This window comes from Pogona vitticeps, chromosome 1, assembly GCF_051106095.1.
Source record: "Pogona vitticeps strain Pit_001003342236 chromosome 1, PviZW2.1, whole genome shotgun sequence".
Lineage (NCBI taxonomy): Eukaryota > Metazoa > Chordata > Lepidosauria > Squamata > Agamidae > Pogona > Pogona vitticeps.
Genome location: NC_135783.1, coordinates 33421421 through 33442573, shown reverse-complemented (window position 1 = coordinate 33442573; position 21153 = coordinate 33421421). Strand labels below are relative to the sequence as shown.

The 21153-nt window shown below is 39.7% G+C and overlaps 1 long non-coding RNA gene and 1 pseudogene across 1 annotated transcript in view; one reads left to right on the top strand and one right to left on the bottom strand.

The window, feature by feature from the left end:
* Nucleotides 1–21153, top strand: part of LOC140704538 (uncharacterized) — a 444477-nt gene that overhangs the window by 199603 nt on the left and 223721 nt on the right. The gene's annotated exons all lie outside the window — the stretch shown is intronic.
* LOC140703353 (U1 spliceosomal RNA) lies at nucleotides 20068–20209 on the bottom strand (annotated as a pseudogene).

Here is a 21153-nt window from a genome sequence, read left to right as displayed (position 1 = left end):
GCACGTGTACAACATTATTCCACAGATTTGCTATTGAAATGAAATACTGCAGTGACCTTTTTAATTCTCCTGATTTTTTATAATCTTTGAAATTTAGCACAACAGCAGCAGTTTAATCATATTCAGTGATATAAAAGCCAAAATAAGGCACCTCTGCATTCAATTAGAGATATGACCTCCAAGGTGCCAGACTCTTCAGAGACTTTTGTGAGAATATCTCCAAGGACAATTACATCAACGAGGCGTAGAACCTTCCTACTATCTTTTACTTCGCAAGAACCATATTGAAAAGATGATGCACCCAACAGGGCCACAGCATTTTTACTGTCAAAATGGCACGAAAGGATCCAACATGCCATTTTCAACTCTCTTGAAAACAAAATATTGCCTTTTTTAAAAAAAAATACTGTCAGGGGACACTTGAGGGAACACATCTGTTTCACAGGTGGCACATTACTCACCCCTGGCTTAAAATATCATATCTTCTGATAGTAACCAACTCACCAAATGAGTTCTCGCCACTAGGCCCTATGAAAGGTTAGAACAATAATGACCTAATCCAGAGTCCCCTATGTCTGAAGTAGGTAGAATATCACCCTTCCCTCCTAAAGGCCCAGACACTGCTGGGCTTGTGTTCCCACTAATTCTGAAGGGAGTTGCTTGCTGGGAACTCTGGGGCTTCATCTGTCCCCGTTGCAGTATAGCAGCATCCTTCTACTAGAGTGTGGCAGAGCCTTCACTCCTATGTAGTAGCCACATGATAATGGAAGTGCTCTTCTCCCAGGCCACTGATGCTTTTCTCCTGCTCTGAGCAGTCTCCTTGACAAACAGTCAAAGCTGGACAGGTTTCCTGCTGTACCACTGGAATTCCACTACTGGCCAGACAGAGCTTCTCTTTCTGGGAAACTACCACCATCTGGGCATTTCACAACCTCTCTCTCTTTCTCTCTCTGCTGGGCTGAAACATTCTCTTTTCCCTAAAGAGCAGCAACTGCCACAGGTGCTTCCTGTATGGGGTCTCTATGCCTACTGAGATTCAGGAAGCCTGTCCTTGATCTTGGGTCCAGACTAGACCAGCTGCTGTGAGCCCTACCTGCTGGTTTGGTAGGTGGCCCTTATTTCATCCCAACACCCACAGAGTCCGGACAAGCTTATGAAACACCAAGTAGGTTGATCGAAATTTGGGAGGAAGGCTGATCAGTTAAAAAGTAATCCGGCCCATGGACTGATGATTTCTGTTAACTCTAGTACAGTCTTGATCTCTGCAATGCCCCCAATTAACTTCTCTGGGGTGTGGGAGTTGTGTGGTAGTTTTATCATTGAGCACCAGGGGCCTCTGAAACTTGGGCCTTTAGAAGGAAGAGCTGATACACCTGCAATGAGAGCACAGGATGTGACGTATCAGTGGCCCAATTTTCAGCTTCTCCAATTTCTCTGACACCCATCGCTGTTTCTCTTGCTAGCAGCAGAGGCAAACCTTCTGGCATTGTAACCTCCAGTGCCACAGTTGCATTGGGGTCAGATCTTCTTCCTGATTCCCCCTCTCCCCAGGTCTGAGGCCAGCATGCCTTTCACCCCAGTAAGCTGAGGCAACGAGGTGGGCAGGTGTTTTGGCCTTTCACCCTTTGGTACCCTCAACTCCACCAACTCTCTAGTCCAGGGGTCTTCCATGACCAAGTAATCAAACTCCTGGTTGGGTTTAGGGGCTCCGCTATCTGCCCTTTCCATGCAGAATGCTTCCCTCACCTCCTCCTTTGTGTCCTCCCAAATCCCTTCCCCTCCTCCTCTTCTGGATCTTCTACCATCACATCTCTCCTGCAAAGCTCTTTTTTTAAGTCTGCTCCTCTGCCCCTTCCAACACTCTTTGTATAATCCCCATCCCCCCTAATTCTGTTTTCTCCCCTAGGCGGTGTTCTGGGGCCAATCCTGTGACCCCTATTCCTGGGTGTTCCCTGTTTTATTTTGGTGGGAATTGGCTCTGTTTTGTTGGGAACTGGCTCTGGTTGCACAGTGAAGCCTCTGGGTCTTGGGGCCTCCTCAGGTGGAGCCTCCAACCATGCCTCAATTTGTGTGGCACAGTGTCTGGGCTCTGACATGCCTGTTGCATTTCTCCCAGGAGGGCAGGAATAATGTTCCTGTGGGACCCTGGGTTGGGGCTATACAGCCAGCCAGCATCTCTGGTCACAGTATCCCACAAAATGGGTGAGCAGGATCAACATTCTGCTCCCAGGGTCCCCTGAGGGCCACACAAACAGCAACAAAAAAAGACTCTTGATTGAAAGGCAATGAAGTAGTCAGTTCCAGGCTAGAGGAACCTACCACTTAATGAATAATGAATAACTGTAATGAATAATGAAGTTGAAAGAATCCTATAAGGCCATTGAGTCTAAACCCATGCTCAATGCTGAAATACAAATAAAAAGAATATCTGCCAGGTGGTTGTCTACATTTCTCTTGAATGCCTCCAGAGTTTGGGTTGATTGAAAACAGATCCTGCCCCTCTTATGTATGACAGCCTTTCAAGTATTTGAAAAGTGCTATCATATCTCCTCTCAGTCTTTTTTCCCCATTCCTCAAGGCTATATATGCCCAGTTCTTTCAGTCTCTCCTCACAGGGCTTGCTTTCAGCCCCCTGATCATCCTTACTGCTGTCCTCTGAACTTGTTCCAATTTGTCAGCATCCTTCTTGAAGTGTGGTGTCCCAAATAGACGGGAACTAGTATCACATGGGATTTGGAGACTATACTTCTGTTAATACATCCTAAAATAGCATTTGCATTTTTTGTAGCTACATCACACTGTTGGCTCATATTCAGCTTGTGATCTACATATTCAGCTTGAATTTTGTTTTTGACTTCCAGAGTAATAGCTACTCCACCCAATTTTGTGTCATCCACAAATATGATTAGCATTTCTTGTATCCCCTGATCCGGCTCATTAATAAAAATGTTGAAGAGCACTGAGCCCAGGACCCAGTTTGAGAAGGACACATTTATCATCACCCTAAGTACAATTCTGTAGCTAACTGTGTATTCACCCAGCTGACAATTGTTCCATCCAGCCCACACCTAGTTAGCTTGCTAATCAGAATATCATGAGACAATTTGACAAAAGCTATGCTGAAGTCCAGATATACAATGTCTACAGCATTCCATCTGTCTATCAGGGAGGTTACCCATTCAAATATGAGATCAGATTAGTCTGGCAGGATTTGTTCTTGACAAATTTACATTGGCCTCTAGCTCTTACTGCATTGTTTTCGAGGTGCTTGGACAGGGACTGCTTTATAATCTGTTCCAGAATTTTCCTTGTGATTGATTTTAGGCTAACCAGTCCATAGTTCCCAGGTTCCTCCTTGTTGCCCTTTTTGAGGACAGGGACAACATTAGTCCTCCACCAGTCATCTGGCACCTCACCCATTTCCCATGATTTCAAGAAAATAATGGACAGTTGTTCTGAGAGTTCTTCAGTCAGTTCCTTCAATAATCTTGGATGCCATTCATTTGGCCCTGGAGATCTGAACTTGTTCAAGGTAGTAAGGTAATCCTTGACTACTGTATTTGTTTATCAATTTCCAACTGCAATCCTATCCCCTTTACTTGCACCTCTAGCTGCAAAAATCCTAATTTGAAGGTATTTGAAGGTACCTAGAGAACAAAGGTAAAATCTAGTAAATGACATCTAACAAACTGTCTCTCTTTGCTTCCTTTGGACTTTGGCCAGGCCTACTTCTGGACCAGAGATGTTGGGAGGTTTCAGCAAAAGTCACACAGACCTAGAGATTGAAATTTTACCTTTGAGGCTGCAACGACCAAAATCTCCCTGGTCTGGGTGTTGCAGGAGCATCATTCCCCACTCCAAAAGTTGTTTTCCAGGTTCTGCACAAATCTGACCCCATCTGAAAGCTTTTCACTGCTGAGTTGTAAATACTTACTTGTCTCATTGTGGCAGACATAGACTAGAAATTGCACTATTCTTCTCCCTGTCTGTGACAATTACTTGAGCTTTTAATGCACTTTCAAATTATTTCTCACAGAAAATAAAACAATAAACAAAGTAATAAAGCAATACAGCGAGAAAGCAAAACATACCACAAAAATGCTGTTTTATTTCACAGACATTTGTCAATGTTAAGCCTGGAATGGGTTTTTTGTATCTTTCTTAACAACCAACCAGTCCTTTTGTGTTTGTTGTGTGTGCCTATGGAGACCTTGATGAAGCCTTTCAGCTCATTCTTGGCAGGAGTCTTACAAGACTGTCAAATTCCTTGTTGATGTTTTGAGACAATTAATATCAAAGCTATAAAAGAATTTAGTTATTCTTTGTATCCCAATTCCAATCTTCATGAAAAGCATAGAGACAAATCTGGTTTAGGAAGGATGGAAGATATCAACTGAGTTACAGTGGCACTGAGATTGGAAACAGTTGCCTGCTTGGAGCTCTCCAAGGTCTTGTAACTGACACTACATTGCTTGCTATATGCAGCTGGCTGACTGGCTAAGTCACTCACTGGTGTCCGCCTTACTGTATGTGTGTAGATATTTGTCTTGCAGACTGGCTCAATGGGATGGGGCATCAGGAGTTGGGAGTTGGATTCCCCACCATATCTTGTAGAAAAGCCAGCCTGTGTGGTCTTGGGAAGGCTGCACAGTCCTGGGTTGCATCTTGGAAGGACTCTTGAACAGAATGGTAAATCACTTCTGTGTATTTCTCTCTTGAAAAGATTGCCATAAATTAGATTCAAGTTGATGGCATGTAGTTATTATTATTGCTTATTTTGTAAATAGATTTCTGTATGTAATAATGTAGCATTGTATCACATCTGCTTGAGAGGTTTCCTGCTCTTTGGGCACAGGCAATTATGATAAAAAGCACAAAGATGACATTTATTAAGTGTGCAGAATGCAGGGGATTCGCCTGTGAACCTGCTAAGTGGATTTCAGCCAGTATTAGGAAAATGTTGAAGTCTCAGGAGTCAGGTTCTAAGATGGAGATTGCAAACCCAAAGCATCAGTTTAAAATGTGGAGATATCTGTGTTAGTCTCCAAGGATGCAGAACCTACGTATTATCTTTCTTTCCATTTCTAAAGATAAAGGGATGCCTCTTGGGAAAAGGCAATGGAGACCAGTGTTTTGGGGTTCCTGTGCTGGTTGGGAGCAGAAGCACATAGAAACATGGCAATCCCCCATCAGAAAATATACAGAATACTTTTATCCTGATCAGGATTTGAGACTTTTCCATCCTGTTCTCCCTCTCCTAATCAGGTGTTGCAGTACTCAACCTGAGGCCTCTTTTTATATATAAATTTAAATATAAATATAATTAAAAATGCAATATATATATAGACTGTTACCAGATTTTCTCAGGACCATCCACAATTATCTTTCTATTTTGTTTCCCTATGAAGAAGGTCTCAGATATAAAGGCTGACCCAGGTTATCCTGAGCATTTCACAGCTTTATGGGTGTTTCCAATGTTGCTACAACATGTGATCCTAAACATGCAAGATTTCCACATTAGCCTTCACATAGCAACTCCTAAATAAAAAACAGAATTTTAAATATGCATCCCTATTTTTGTTACCTAACTGCAATTTAGACACAGATCTGTATTTTTTCAGCATTACTGTTTTATTGTTTAATTTTATACATTCTCCCCAATGTTCCCAAAATAGTGTAGCTGGCTCTTTTATTCCCTACTTTATGCTCACCAACATCCTGTCAAGTAGGTCTGACTCAGAGAGAGGAATGAGTCAAAGTTCACTCACAGTGACTTTCACAGTTCTATGGAGTTTGAACCTGAATCTTTCATATTCCAAACCCTGGTCAACCACACTGACTACATTTTTATTTACATCAAATAAATATATTTCAGAATTAAATCTGTGACATATTTTAAAATTCTCTCAGTTGACAAACATCTGTCTTCTGGTTTAATACATGAACTCTGTGATGTTTTCTTGTTTTTCATTGTAAGTTAAAGAGATACTTATATGTTCATGCAAAAGAGGTCTCTCTGAATATTTACCTTTGCTTTTTTTTTGTATGATCAAAAACATTCTTGTGTTCGCAGAACTGAATTTCAGTGACTCGGTATACAGTGGTGCCTCGCAAGACGAGCGCTTCGTTTTACGACGAAATCGCATAAAGACAAAGTTTTTGCAATCGCAAAAGCGATCGCAAAATGATGTTTCCTATGGGGTTTTTTCGCTTTGCAAATGATCAGTTTCCTGCTTTGCTAACCGATTATCGCAAAACGATGATTTTTGCACAGCTGATTGGCGGTTTCAAAATGGCCGCCGGGTAAAAATAAATGGCCGCCTGCTGTTTTCTGGGACAGATTCCTTGCTGCATGGGCAGCAAAAATGGCCGCGCTATGGATGATCTTCACTGGACGGTGACTTTCAAGCCCAAAGATATGCATTAGTCGGGTTTTAATGCGTTTCTATGGGCTTTTAAAAATCACTTTACGATGTTTTCATTCTACAGCGATTTCACTGGAACGAATTAACATCGCAATGCGAGGCACCACTGTATTTGAATAAAACTGCACTTTAAAACAGTGTTTTGTAAAGTAGAGCAGAAAGTTGTCCTATTTTGTTTTGTTTTCTGTAGGGCTGTTTCATATATTTCAGATACTGTATGTTTATGAATTTCTGAAATCCATCAATTGCATAGATACTGGCCAAAGTCATATTGATTTTTTATGCTGGTATGATGCTATTGATGTAAATCTCAGTGGCAAATGGCCACAAATCAGGAACTAAGTATGAGCATTTGCTGTTGTGCACAAGGTTATGTGACTTCAAGTACAATAGCAAATATCTGCATTCTAACTGTTCAATTTTTAAGTATTCATTGTTGAGATTTATACCAACTGCCATATGCCAGCATGAGTAACTAATGATTTTGGCCAGAAATACATGTCTGGTATCAGTAATATGGATGCTTATTGTTTTTACCAGTGGGAGGGTAGGATCTTTTAACAATCACCCTTAAAAGCCCTTAAGAAACCACACATGAACTTGGTTTGGCACCATTTCTAAAAGAGCCAGAGTACTTTCCTTATTTTGTTGTTACTGATTGTTCACCTGGCAAAATTTCCTTCTCTTCACTGTCTCATCCAAATAAATGTTAATACTGACATATTATGGAAACGTGTTCATGTAAAACCCTCAGGATAAGCTAAACACTAATTAAATTGCCCACTTCCACTACCAAATGTCGAGCTTAACTGATAACTCAATTGACTATAATGGGTTAATGCCAATTGCCAATGTAGACATAATGCTTATCATTATTCACGCAGTTCCTTTCCTTTGCTAGCAAAAATGGGTCTCAGGTATGTATAGTCCCTATAGTTTCTGGGGAGAATTCAGCAAAGCTGTGTGATTTCATTATAGATGTGGACTCTGTAATTAAGTCAAAGCATCTATGGTTGGCCCAAATCATGATTTCTTAAGTGTGATGGCCCTGTTGTATTCAGTCCTCCGGGGAAAAAAAAAAAAGCATTTGCCACAAATTCTCTGCTCAGCTTAGTGTAATACTTTTCAGGAAATAAATTCCAGAGAGTCCATGCTACTAACGTGCTAAGGATTCATGTTCAGTCAACTACTGGGTGACACACCTTTTGATAGATAGATGCTGTGATAATCTCATCATCCATGATATAGTACTTACGTTTAGTATTAAGTCATTCACCCTAACTTATATCTTCTTGGCATGTTTTGGTTGGTGGCAAACTATTCGAAAAAATACATCAGAGTTGCAATGGCTTCTGAAAAGCTGAACATTCACACGGGAACCTTTAATAAGTAGTGGGTGGCCATTCATTACAAAATTGACTGTGAGATACTTTATGTGCTTCTGTATCCCACACATAAAGCACTGCACAGTAGTTTCAATAAAATTTGTGTGTGGTACTTTATAGGACTTAATCTTGGCAACATGGTGCCATCAGGAAGAGCTAGTGTCTGTGTATTGGACTCCAGTTTCTAAGGATTTTCCAAGTAAATGGCTAAATCATTATTCAACTGACTGACAACTTACTGTAAACAGTATGTTGGTTCTGGATATATCACCTTTTGATCAATAGGCTTCCTGTCAGCCTCAACACTTGTTTATACTGTGCAGATGCCAGACTGAATGTTTCAAACATACTTTGAGCAGCTGAAGACTCCATTAACAAAGCTTCAAATTTTTAATATATTATCCTGTTGTCACTTATGTACATCTAATGATCCAACTCCAGAACAGCTGTGGTTTCACATTTCATGTATAAGCCAGATCAGACTACCACTTGGGAAGAAGTTTCTTTTGGGGTGCTGCACATTCTAAGAGCTGTGATCCAAAACATGGAACTGTTCCAAGAGTTGGATCAATCCAGTTAGTACTTATAGAGACAAACACCCATCCACACCCACACCTGTATTGAGAAAAGGCTAACAGTCAAAATCAGATCCATTTCTCTCTCTCTCTCTCTCTCTCTCTCTCTCACACACACACACACACACACACACACACACACACACACAGAGAGAGAGAGAGAGAGAGACTGTATATATATATATTGTATTAGCATCAAATTCTTAATTTCATGCACTAGTTAATGAAATCCAGCTAGTCCAAACTTTGCAGGAGAAACAGATAAAGGTGCTGAATGTGAATTATTGGAGCTGGGAGATATTAAACACTAACATATTTCATTGCTGGAAAAATGAATGGATCAATGGAAAGTGATAGAAGGCATTTGTTAATTGATATGGTTTCCAGCTTGCCTTTCAATTCTGAAGGTTTCTCAAGAGGTTTTGCATTGAAATGAATACAGTACTGTTATGACAGGACATATTATACCCTGTTTGATATCTGGCATTGCTCTGGCAAAGAATATCTTGCCCCTTCGATAAAGTCTATTAAATTCTCATGGAGACCTTGAAAGTATTTGCGCTGGCTTGAATCCACTCTCCCGTCTCTGAGTGAGTGGGTAATCCCTTGCTTACCTCCACCAGGGACTTTCACCTGGATTGATCCTACCATTGGTCAGAGCTGATGAGTTGTCCCAACTGGAAGAGACTGGAAGGCAAGGAGTGGAATAGTAAAAGATGTCTCTCAGTCTTCATGAAGAAAACCTATAACCAACCCAACCCAACCCTGAACTGATATTTGACTCCTAATCTGGTCATCTTCTGTAAACAGAACTGGGATGAGAGCATTTTGCCCTTCACATCAGGCAACAGAAAATTTGTCACGTTCTCATCTGCCCCTTGGTTGTTTCATTAAGCAAGAGCACAGACTATGTGCCGTTCAGCTGTTGATTACATCAACATTATTCGCTGTTAATAATATAGGTCCAATCTATGTGTCATTTTAAATAGAACCAAATAGAATTCATTTATTAATTTAGGTGATGAAGGTACAATCAATGTAACTCTTAACCAAACATCCCACTTCACCCACCCTCAACCACCAACTCTCTCTCTCTCTCTATCTACTCCAAACGCCAAACTCTCCAACTCTGCACTTTCCCTAATTGTTAGACCCCCCACGTATTCTGCACCAGGCACTACCCTCCATGGACTCCTGCTCTTAACAGGGGGTTGCAACATCTCACTCTCATGTGAAAAGCTTGCAATACATACTTAGAAATATGTATGTTTGCCGTGATACATGTGACATGGTCAGGTTACTGCATTGAAAAAAGAAACTGTCAAGAATCCTAGTGATGCTGTCCAGAATATCATTCATGACTGGTGAAGTAGAAATCTCCACCTCTGCCATAATGTGAGATCTCCATTTGACATCGCACGAAATGGAGACGACTCTTTTTAGCAGACAGGGCTTCTACTTGCACAAACCCCTGATGCTCCAGTTTGTTCCGAAGGTAGTTTGGCTGAAGAGGATCATGGCCCATTTCCATACAATGGAATTTCATGTGAAACCAAACACGTTGAGCCATTAATAATGACTACTCAACTGTATATAACATGCATTAAGTGATTTGGAAATTTGGATGTTTATTAGGCAGTCATCCTGCCTTACTAATGGAATGGCGGGGGAGGGGTACAGAATGAGGCCATCTTCCATTTGTAGCCTTTCTGAGCTATTAATATAAATACAGCATTTTAGTTTGAAGTTGGATGTTTTCTTATGACCAGTGCACGGATCAAAGGTGCAGTGACAAATTTGTAGTAATTGACCTTACTCAATGCTAAATATGAACTTTGCAGAGGAAAAATATGGGCACTATGAACACGGTGAGAACAAAGGCATAATTAAAGATTTTGATCCAACAGTTATTCAGCATAGAACCAGTTTTTAATTGAGATAAACACCTTACATGCCTGGTAAGGATAGACCAATGAGATTCCAGGAGAAGCCCCAATGATTGTGAGGCTGTGGCTGAAATCATGTTGCTTAGTCACAACTGCAGTAAGCCTATTGAATCAATGGAACTTAGGAGGAGTTGACTCACCAAATTCTCACTGATTCAATGGGCCTACTCTAGTTGTGACTTAGTATGTTAAGCTATAGGATTTCAGCCTTATAAATATTGGGAAATAACTCCGAGAAAGGTGTTTTCTCTTCTGGGGTTATATTAGGCAGGCTTGCTGGAGTTTCTGGATTTGCTCTGATTTGAGGCTGAAAGCCCACTGCCTGTTTTCAAGACAAAGGGAGTGGCAAGCTTGATTTCTGTTTTCCTAACTAGATTATTTTTTTCTGTTTTAGAAGCAAACCACTAACCTGAAGTATGTTTTCTTCTTAAAATAAAAACTAGCTTCCTTTTGAATTCCGCTTTACAGCTAAATTTTTGGATAAGTATTATTTATTTATTTATTTATTTATTTATTTATTTATTTATTTATTTATTTATTTATTTATTTATTTATTTGACTTATATTATCTTATTAACTTATATTATATATGTACATATTATCTGATATTGTTGATTTTAATTTTTTTGTTTGTTTTGTGGGCTGTTTTTGAACACTTTAAAAACCTATGCCTGGAGAATCCCTTTTCATGTTGCGGGGACCTTGGGGGACTTGTTAGTTGGAATGGAAAGCATTCCAACTCTTGCATTCTGTTAAGGCTCTTGCAGTAATGATTGTCTGCCTGGGTCATCTGCTATATTTTGAATATGTTGTTGTTGTTGTTTAGTCGTTAAGTCATGTCCGACTCTTCGTGACCCCATGGACCAGAGCACGCCAGGCCCACCTGTCTGCCACTGTCTCCCAGAGTTGGTTCAAATTCATGTTGGTAACTTCGATGACACTGTCCATCCATCTTGTCCTCTGTCATCCCCTTCTCCTCTTGCCTTCACACTTTCCCAACATCAGGATCTTTTCCAGGGAGTCTTCTCTTCTCATGAGATGGCCAAAGTACTGGAGCCTCAGCTTCAGGATCTGTCCTTCCAGTGAGCACTCAGGATAGATTTCCTTCAGAATTGATAGGTTTGTTCTCCTTGCAGTCCAGGGGAATCTCAAGCGTCTCCTCCGGCACCACAATTAAAAAGCATCAATTCTTTGGCAGTCAGCCTTCTTTATGGTTCAGCTCTCACATCCATACATCACTACTGGAAAAACCATAGCTTTGACTATGTGGACCTTTGTCAGCAAGGTGAGGTCTCTGCTTTTTAAGATGCTGTGTAGGCTTTTCATCGTTCTAATTATTGCTTCCTGTCCCAAATATAGATTTCTCAGGAGGTAGATAAGGTGGTTAGGCACTCCCATTTCTTTAAGAACTTGCCATAGTTTGTTGTGGTCCACACAGTCAAAGGCTTTGGCATAGTCAATGAAGCAGAAGTAGATGTTTTTCTGCAACTCTCTGGCTTTCTCCATAATCCAGCACATGTTAGCGATTTTGTCTCTAGTTCCTCTGCCCCTTTGGAATCCAGCTTGTACTTCTGGGAGTTCTCAGTCCACATACTGCTGAAGCCTACCTTATAGGATTTTGAACATAAAATTGCTAGCAGATGAAATAAGTGCAATTGTATGGTAGTTGGAACATTCTTTGGCACTGCCCTTCTTTGGAATTGGGATGTAGACTGATCTTTTGCAATCCTCTGGCCACTGCTGAGTTTTCCAAACTTGCTGGCATATTGAGTGTAGTGCCTTAAGAGCATCATCTTTTAAGATTTTAAATAGTTCCACTGGAGTTCCATCACCTCCACTGGCCTTGTTGTTAGCCATGCTTTCTAAGACCCACTTGACTTTGCTCTCCAGGATGTCTGGCTCAAGGTCAGCAACCACACTATCTGGGTTGTCTGGGACATCCAGATCTTTCCGGTATAATTCTTCTGTGTATTCTTGCCACCTTTTCTTGATGCCTTCTGCTTCTTTAAGGTCCCTCCCATTTTTGTCCTTTATCATGTCCATCTTTGCACAAAAGGTTCCTTTAATATCTCCTTGGACAGATCTCTGGTTTTCCCCTTTTTATAATTTTCCTCTGTATCTTTGCACTGTTCATTTAAGAAGGCCCTCTTGTGTCTCCTTGCTATTCTTTGGAAGTCTACATTCAATTTTCTGTATATTTCCTTATCTCCCTTGAATTTTGTTTCTCTTCTCTTCTCTGCTATTTGTAAGGCCTCGTTGGACAGCCACTTTACTTTCTTTCATTTCCTTTTCTTTGGGATGGTTTTTGTTGCTGCCTCCTGTACAATGTTACGAGCCTCCATACATAGTTCTTCAAGCACCCTGTCCACCAAATCTAGTTCCTTAAATCTATTCTTCACTTCCACTGTGTATTCATAAGGGATTTGGTTTAGATTATACCTGCCTAACCCAGTGTTTTTTCCTACTTTCTACAGTTGAAGCTTGAGTTATGCTATAAGAAGCTGATGATCAGAGCCACAATCAGCTCCAGGTCTTATTTTTGCTTACTGTATAGAACCTCTCCATCTTTGGCTGCAGAGAACATAATCAATTTGATTTTGGTTTTGCCCATCTGGTGATGTCCATGTATAGAATCACCTCTTGTGTTGTTGAAAAAGAGTGTTTGTGATGACCAGCTTGTTCCCTTGACAAAACTCTATTAGCCTTTGCCCTGCTTCGTTTTGAACTCGAAGGCCAAACTTTCCTGTTGTTCCTATTACCTCTTGACTCCCTGTTTTAGCATTCCAGTCCCCTATAATGAGAAGAACATCTTTCTTTGGTGTCAGTTCTAGAAGGTGTTGTAAGTCTTCATATAATTGGTCAATTTCAGCCTCTTCAGCCTTGATGGTTGGTACATAAACTTGGATTACTGTGGTGTTGAAAGGTCTGCCTTGGATTCGTATTGACATCATTCTATCATTCTTGAGATTGTATCCCAGTACAGCTTTTCCCACTCTTTTGTTGATTATCAGGGTTACTCCATTTCTTCTACGGGATTCTTGCCCACAATAGTAGATATAGATAATCATCTGAATTGAATTCACCCGTTCCCGTCCATTTTAGTTCACTGATGCCCAGGATGTCAATGTTTATTCTTGTCATCTCCTGTTTGACCACATCCAGCTTACCAATGTTCATAGATCTTACATTCCAGGTTCCTATGCAGTATTTTTCTTTGCAGCATCGGACTTTCCTTTCACTTCCAGCTGCATCTGTGCCTGAGCATTCTTTTGGCTTTGGCCAACCACTTCATTACCTCTGGAGCTACTTGTACTTGTCCTCTGCTCTTCCTCAGTTGCATGTTGGGCACCTTCCAACCTGAGGGGCTCCTCTTCCAGCGTCGTATCTTTTAGCCTTTTGTTTCTGTCCATGGAGTTTTCTTGGCAAAGATACTGGAGTGGCTTGCCAGTTCCTGCTCCAGGTGGATCGGGTTTAATCAGAACTCTCCACTATGACCTGTCCGTCTTGGGTGTCCCTGCACGGCATAGCCCATAGCTTCTCTGAATTACTCAAGCCCCTTCGCCACAACAAGGCAACAATCCATGAAGCGGTTTAAATGTGTACCTTGTGGTAACTCGCCATAAGCTTACCAGGAAAAAATATTGGGTATAAAAGAATCATATTTTCAGAATAGAGACAACAAAATGCTGTAGGGTATGATGCCCAGTCCTTAACAGGAATGTTCCTGTTCATTCCCTAATCCCCCTTCTGGAGCAATATAACATTTGGCATTTGGTATCCCAGCCTGCCACCCCATAAACACAGTACTGTATTCCAGTTTACAGTACTTTTATTTTCCAGCTGACCCCTTGAGCACCTTAGAAAATAATTGCACACAGTTACTTACTGAGCTGTTTTGTTTTTACTTTATTTTTGAGAGCATTCACACATCTTCCATTTTCTTTTAATTTCCAAGTAACATAATTCAGCCTACCTTGACTTTCTCCAAGTGTGCCGAAACAACTATTGTATTTTGGGGTGCTCCATTCTGCTTCTTACCTGAAAGCACTCTAGTGTGGGATCAGTGGGAACCAGAACTCTATTTTCTGACGTCTCAGATAAATATGATACATCTACATCACAGGAGAAAATCCTTCCAGATTTCTCTTCTCACATTTTTTCTTGTATAAATATCTGCTACGTATACTTCTACTGGTGCATCAACCACAGAAATGGATACTGCTGTTTTACCTGTGATAGTAATTCATTCTTTTGGCTAACAGTCATTGTAATGGATGAACACGGGATTTCCACCCATGCCTGTTTCAAAAATATTCTCCATTTTGAACCTACTCATCTAAACTCAACAGTTCTGGAAGAAAGCGTGGATTGTAGCATGGATTTTAAAGAAATGTGATAGCAGATGCTTATAAACAGGAACTGTGGAAAAATTCAAAGTGTTAACATAGAATCAAGAATTCAATATATTTTGTGCATTCAATAGTTCAGAATAGAGTTGTTGTTTTTATGTGCTGTCAAGTGGCCATTGACTTACGGCAACGCTGTGAAAGAGCAATCTCCAAAATGTCCTGTTCTCAACTACCCTTCTCAGCTCTTGTAAACTCAAGCCCGTGGCTTCATTTAGAGAATCAGTCCATCTTGTATTTGGTCTTCCTCTTTTCCTGCTGCCCTTGCACCTTTGACAGCATTATTGTGTTTTATAGACAACACTGCCTTCTTGTGATGTCCCCAAGTAACGACAGCCTCCGTTTCAACATTTTTGCCTCCAGAGAGAGTTCAGACTTGATTTGATCTAGGACTCACTTGTTCATCTTTCTGGCAATCCAGGGTATCTGCAAAACTCCTCTCCAGCACCATATTTCAGACAAATCAATTTTTTTCCCCTGTCAACTTTTTTTTAACTTTTCAGCTTTCACATCCATTCATGGTGATCGGAAATACAAGACTGTGTTTGATCTTGGTCTTGGTCTCCAGCAACACATCCTTACACTTCATGATCTTTTCTAATTCCTTCATTGCTGCCCTTCTTACACAATTCAAAATACTGGAGGTGGGGAAAAAAGACAGATGAAACATTTTAAAAAGCAAACCATTTCAGCTATATAGAATTTATGTAAATGTTATCTCTTTTTTTCAGCTGCAGAATGTCTGTGGAATTCACTCCAACTTTCAAGACTAGAGACCTTTAAGCATTCTTCCTTTTGGTGTCACCCTCCTGTACCTTGAGGTGGTTTTAAAAACAATCCTGACTTTGCTTTGTTTCTTTCTTCCTCAAATATTAAAATATTTTGAAGCAATTCTTTTGATGAAACAGACATATCTTTCAGGGTGTGGAAATATTTCAAACTGGAAAATTAAACCAACTGTACACAAAAATACTGTGTGGAATTTCAAATGCACCGTAGAATGCATTCTCACTGTTCTAAAATGGCTGCCATTTTAACTCTTAGCCACCAGATGCCAGACTTCTCCTGCAAATTTCTGTTCTAGGACATATAGTCATAATGCAGAGCAGTCTGAATGTATCTTTCTGTGCTTCAATATATAGATAGATAGATATTTCAGTAGAAACATAACTGTTTTTTAAACAATGCACATCTTGGTGCGATTTGGTTAATCGGTTACCCTTGATAATTGCAAACAATTTCTTTAGGTAATTAGATGGAGTACATTTTTTCAAACTATTGTACTCTTCATCTTTTATTTGATAGTTATACCCTCTTCTAGAAACCTCATAAGATATTAGCGTTTGGTTCCCAATCATATAAAGAACAATAGCACTTAGTGTGAGATAATAAAAAAATCTGAATCTATGGCATGAAGAATCAAATTAAATTAATCTGACAATTTAACAGCCAGACAAATGCGTAAATATTCTGTGTATAGAGATATATGGGTAAAATTGGTTCTACCAATGAATTTCTGGCATTAAATTAAATACATTTAAACCAGTTATGATTCTCATGTAACATTTCTCCCCATATTTAGCATTGTTGCCATTTTATGTTTTATTATTGAATAATATTTTTGTGCTATTTCAGTCTGTGAAACCATTAAGTAGCTAATTCTTTTTAGAATGTCATCATTTACATTTTAAATGGTAAAATCTGTAGAACTAGTATGCGTTTTCACTGAGTTTATAAATACTGTTACACCACAGATCATATTAAACTGTAACTGTAAGCATGCAAATAAAAGTATCCATGTACCTAGTAGTATCATTTTGAAAAGGAAAGAACACTTCAAATAGCTATGTAAATTATTTTCCTTATGTGACAGACTTAAATTTTGCATTATGATAATACTGTATGTCAGAGGAAGAAAACGGAAAACTGGGACGGTATTTTAAAACCCTCTTCCAATTAACAGAAAGGATCCCTGGGGTCAAGTCATATTCATTAATTTAAAATGCTTATACAAAACAAATCTTTCATGATAAAACCCAAGTGTACTTGGATTACAAAGATATATATAGTGAAGTGAATATATTGCTACATTCTAAAGGGGATACACCTGTAAATACCTATTTCAGACCTTAATAAAAATGTTTGGACAGTTAAAGCATAGACTCTCATTAATAATTAAATTATAAATGATGGCACAATAAAATGATTTTGCTCCATCAGCCATCTTCTTCCAGACAACCGGTTCTGTACTTAGCATTCCACTAAATGTAAAATGTAGTGACTCTAAAAGCCAATAATCCAATTAAATGTAGAAGTGTGTGTGTTGTGAAAATTTACTGCTTCTTCACAAATTTTAAACTTCAGACCAAATTTGTTCCATATCTATCTATCTATCTATCTATCTATCTATCTATCTATCTATCTATCTATCTATCTATCTATCTATCTATCTATCTATCTATCTATCTATCTATCTATCTATCTATCTATCTATCTATCTATCTATCTATCTATCGTAAATTATGAGGAGCTGCAATGAATAAAATAGACTGGTTCCTTCGCGTAGAATCAGGATTTATTATAACTTGACTGAGTTGTCCATGAATTTCAGAAATCATTGTTTGTTCTAGGTTCAGGAAATAACAGTTTCCTTCCCCAATGTCATAAAAGTGTCAACATGTTTTATAATTTTATTATATGATAACATTATAATTCCTCTTCATTCTTAAAACATAGCACTAACCTTCTTTGTTATCTTATCATTTTCTTAATTTTTCATTTTTACAAAAAGAACTGACATATTTATTATTGATTTTCTAGCAGATGTTGTACTGAATAACTTTTTTTTTTTTGCAAAGTACCTGGTTAATCTGTCCTCTTAATGATTACTCACATACTGTATTCTTTAGTAACTGAATAAAACTTTTTTTTCAGAAGATAGCAAGTACTTAATCCTCATTACTGGGAATATGCTGAAACCTTGAATACTTGTCAAGGATTCATCACATAATCCTGAGGCTGGTTTTCCTTTAGTGATTTACACAAGAGCTGCGATTACAATAATTGATTTATCCCATACTTAAAATCTACTGGTGACATTAAAACGACATTATCTAATTTTTGCTGCTGGAGTTTAGATTTATTTTATGAAGAGGTAAGGATTTGTCATCACATATGACTAAATAGAATGCCTGCAATTTAAAACAAATAACTTAGATATAATGTGAAGTCTGTTGGATAAAAGCAACATAGGAAAACCCCATAAATTTGTGATAGTGATCAAATGGCCCTTAGTAACCTAATTTCTGTATAGCATCTCCCCACATAAAAACTTTTCTTTACAACACAGAGGTTATAGACTACATTTCTTTATCAAAAATGCAGACTGTCATAAGAAAATAAGGTTTCAAGGGGCAGAGAAAGGTTTCAGCATGTAAACATCCACAGACATGTTCACAGTTACTTCCTAAACGAAATATATAATCTACCATAATTCTTCATTAGACTGCTTCTCATGCGAGACAAAAAATATTATATGCCAGTTGTTCAAAGCAGTTCCTCACTGTGACATGTAGCTTCCATTTCTTGTGTGAGTTTAATCAAAGGACTAGTGGAATATCCCTCCAAAGGAAGCTAGGGCGTTTTTTATGCCCACATTTCTGATGCTATTCAAGAAAGAAATGCAGTAATTAATATAACAAAAACCAGCATAAACTATAACTTTTAGTTCATTATGAGCTTAGATAGATAGATAGATAGATAGATAGATAGATAGATAGATAGATAGATAGATAGATAGATAGAGAGAGAGAGAGAGAGAGAGAGAGAGAGAGAGAGAGAGAGAGAGATACACACACACACATATTTGAATACTGTATACATATACATAGATATTCAAAAATTTGGTACAGCTCTTTCAAGCCATGTTGTTTTAATTTTAATTATGCTTCATTAAAGCTCCTAGATAACTAAAAGTGATGATTGTGGTTGGTTCATTAACACTGTGATTTTAGCCACAGCTGAAAAACATGCTGTAAAAAGTTAATAAGGACAAGAAAAAAATAATTCCAACATGCAGGAGGCTTGACATGAACAAAGACTGTTGGAAAGAACTAATATGCCAGAAATGAGCATTAGTCAGCCAGGCAAGCAAAAATGAGGGTTAGTCGGACAGGCAAACAGTATTAGCAATAGCAGCTCTAAATAAGATGGACATAATGTTCAGAGAAAATGGCAAACAGAGTGCTGATAGGGGCAAGTGTTACTTTTTATATCCACCAAAAATCACTCCAAACATGTGTGTGAGAGAGGGAGTTGTGGAATGGGAAGAGAAAGACTGCCCATAAAGTTTTGCAGACATCACGTCACTAACATACTGTATAGGTTTGCCAAAGTCTCATGATACTAGCTGAAACTTTAGAGAACTGTTTTTGCTTTTCCGGGTGTGGAGACTGAACTCAAGGCAACCAGCACCATGGGATAAGATAGTTCAATTTTTAAGCAAGAGAGGTAGATTTAAAACCTTGGCACCATCTCCACCCATTCCCTGACTCAATGGTTTAGTGTAAAGTTGTCTGCATATGTATTGCACTTGCACAGTGTTGGTGTACCAAGAGTCTGGACCAATAGGGGGACCGGAGAAAGAAGTGCTCTTGGGTCTGTGGGATGAATGCAATGAGTTCAGCTCCATTTTACTGCAATGTGAGGTGTGTGGTTTTTTTTCATCACACAAGTGCAAGTATAGACACACATATATTATTTTCTGATTGCAAAAAAGAGATCAGTTTCTGTGACATGGCAAAGAACCCACCCACATTAACTTACTGTAGGTTTTGACTCTGGAATCCAAGGGAATAGAAAGACCTGGCAACTCTATTAACTTCAGGGGCTAGGAGTGCACCATGCATGCACTGAAAAGCAGCTTTGCACAGAACATGAGCTGAACACTAGTTTAAGTCTACCTTTCACTACTTCATCATTATTTTCATCTTGCCTTTTAGCTACCCATATTTTTCGCTCCATAAGACGCAGTTTCCCCCAAAAAATGTGGGGAAGAAAGCATGTGTGTCTTATGGAGCAAATACAATACACCCAAAAGCCTCCCACCACCATGCTGGGAGGCCTCTGAACTGGCACCAGAGGCTGCTTGCTGTGGCAGCCACATTACACCTCACCACTCTGCCATCTACACTGCTGGCTTTCCAGGATCTGCCTCCTGGAGCCCACCTGGAAAACCAGCAGGGCCAACAGGCCTATGACAGCAAATTTAAATGGCAAAGGGCAGGAAAAACAGTCACGGACCAAAGGGGAAAGAGTGATTCTAAAAAGACTAGGGGAAACCACAAATGCAGTCCCCCACTACCATAAATTAGGCAGTTGGGGAAATCACAGCACACCTGAAGTACAATGGATGAGCCTTACCCTGGGAAAACCACTTTTATGATCATGGTATCTCCCCTGCCAGGTATGAGTTGGAGTAACCTCTGCACCTCCTACACCATTTTGTGCCCTGCCCCCCAAGGCAGGGTGACTCCCGGCTGCACCTCCTGCTCAGAACAGGGCTGCACAGCCCCAGTCCCAAAAGAGGCCAAGAGAGCTCCTCAGTGTTTTGGGGTGCCCCATGGGACCCCCATCAGGGGCTGGGTGTTCCTCCCACAATCCTCCAGTGCACAGATATTAGCATACCTAAAGTGCGGGGAAGGCAGGGAAAGCGGGAAATTCAAACTTTCAGTTAATGAAGAGGCTGCTTGTCTGCTTCCTTGCTAGTCCAAGCAGTTAGAGAGCTGGGAGAGAGACCTGGGGCTGCCTGGTATTGTCGTTTTGAAATGTAAAATTTAGTTTAAAAGCTGCTTGTTAGTGCTTGGGTGAAAAGGTGCTCTGTTTGAGTTGAAACCTGCTTGTGTAGAAACGTGCATACTTGCTTTAAATGCTGCTAGTTTTGCTTTAAAATCTGCCTGGGAAGCCTTTCTGACCAGCGCTGATCAGCTGTTAGGTGGGGAGAGGGGAGGGGGAAGGAGTGGAGAAGAGCACAAAATGGCTGCCAGCTGCCTGCTGGGTGCCGGCTTTTAGCTGTTTGGTGCTCTTTTTCGGCTGTTAGGCACTGTGAAAAGCTGGGCTCAGTCTACAGTACCTGGTAAGTGACTTTCTTTTAATTTTTTTAAAGTTTCTGACCTTTTTTCCCCCATAAGAATGCATTAATTAATTTTCAATGCATTCTTATGAGAAATTTTGATTCGACTTGCAAACAGTGGTGCCGCGCTTAACGATTACCTCGTTAAATGATGAAACCGCTTGACAATGAGGTTTTGCTATCACTTTTGCGATGGCAAAACAATGTTCTAATAGGAAAAATTTGCTTCACAATGATCGGTTCCCTGCTTCGGGAACCGATTTTTCGCTAGACGACAATTTTCAAA